Source organism: Acanthamoeba castellanii (assembly GCF_000313135.1).
Source record: "Acanthamoeba castellanii str. Neff unplaced genomic scaffold scf7180000084652, whole genome shotgun sequence".
Classification (NCBI taxonomy): domain Eukaryota; phylum Discosea; order Longamoebia; family Acanthamoebidae; genus Acanthamoeba; species Acanthamoeba castellanii.
Window position 1 is genome coordinate 20,915 of NW_004457460.1, and position 1,479 is coordinate 22,393.

The window sequence follows — 1,479 nt, forward strand, 5'->3', positions numbered from 1 at the left end:
GTGGCTTGGCTCCCACACCGACGTTCCCCTTGGCTGCTCGCGAATCCGTCGGGTGAAGGGAGGGAAAATTTTAGTCGTTGCGGCCAGGTTCGAGCGAAAACCCCAGCGTCATAAATACCAAAAAATAAAAATAAATATTATATTATATTTATTATTATTATGATTCTTATTCTTGCTGGGATGGCATCATCAATAATTGTCTACATAAAGATAATAAAGTAACTGTATAGAGATGCGTACCGTCGAGCACGTTGACTATGTCTTGCGCGTTGTGCTTCACGGCCACCTCTCGCGGTGTGCCCTGTGGCCCCAAGATGCTACATCAACGTTGCACCCGCGTCGCGTGTCGTGCCGTTGGTCGTGTCGTGTCGTCGTGAGTGGGTGAGAAAACGAAGAAGAAGGAACGAAGGGAGAGCGAATGTACTTGACGGCTGCACCGCGCTCGAGGAGCTTGCGCACGGTGTCGACGCGGCCGGAGCTGACCGCGATGTGGAGGGCCGTTTCGCCTTGTCTGTGGTGCGGGAGATCGTGGGCAGAAGAGGAAAGGAGAGGAGACGCAGAGTCGCGGTGGCGGTCAGCTTCACCACCACCATCACGATGGTGCACGTCATGCACATTGGAAAAATAGCGCTGGAGTCGCTTGAAGTTGTTCTCTGCTGCTTCCATCTCCATTCAACTCCACTCCACTTGATTATTTATTATTATACTAACAAATAGAAATAATCGATAAATAAATGAATAAATAGTGTTTTGATACGGTGTGCGTGTGCGGTGTGTGTTGTGTTGTGTTCTCAAAGAGAAGGAGAAAGAGAAGCCAAGAGCCGTTGTGTCGTGATAGAGCTCCTCATGGAGCGGAAGACACGCCATGTTGGCTCTCGTGTTGTGAAGTGAAGAGAAGCATGCCTCAATGAGGAACTCGCGGAAAAGTGCGCAGAGCGAAAGCGAAAAGGCACGGGCGCCGATCTCGAGAACAAGTCCAGTGATCGTCGGCTCGAGGTCGAGCGCCACCCACGTCCACAACTCAAACGCGCGCAACGGTGAATCGAAGCAACAACAACGTTTTCACCCATTTTGTTGCGGCCCAGATGCTGAGATCTCGAGCGTGGCATAGATTGGATGATTGGATGGGAGGTAAGGCAGGATAAAATGGAAGAGATTGGGATTGAATTGAAAGGAGTGCAGCGGAAAACCAGCCGCTCAAGTTGTAGAGTTTGCTCACGAATGATGAACGCGTAGAGAAAGGAGAGATGTGAGAGGGGGGGGGCGTACGGATTAGCAGTGTTGGGATTGGCTCCATGATCGAAGAGGATGTCCATCTCTCGCAGTCGGTCGTGCTTGGTAGCCACCATGAGGGCCGTCTCGCCATTCGAGTCCTTACGATCGAGCCACATCGCATTCTCTCTCAATGCCAGAAATTGCTGCAGTTCTCCCTCCTGCCCACCATCTTTGATCATCGAGTAGAGCTGTAGTAGTGGATTG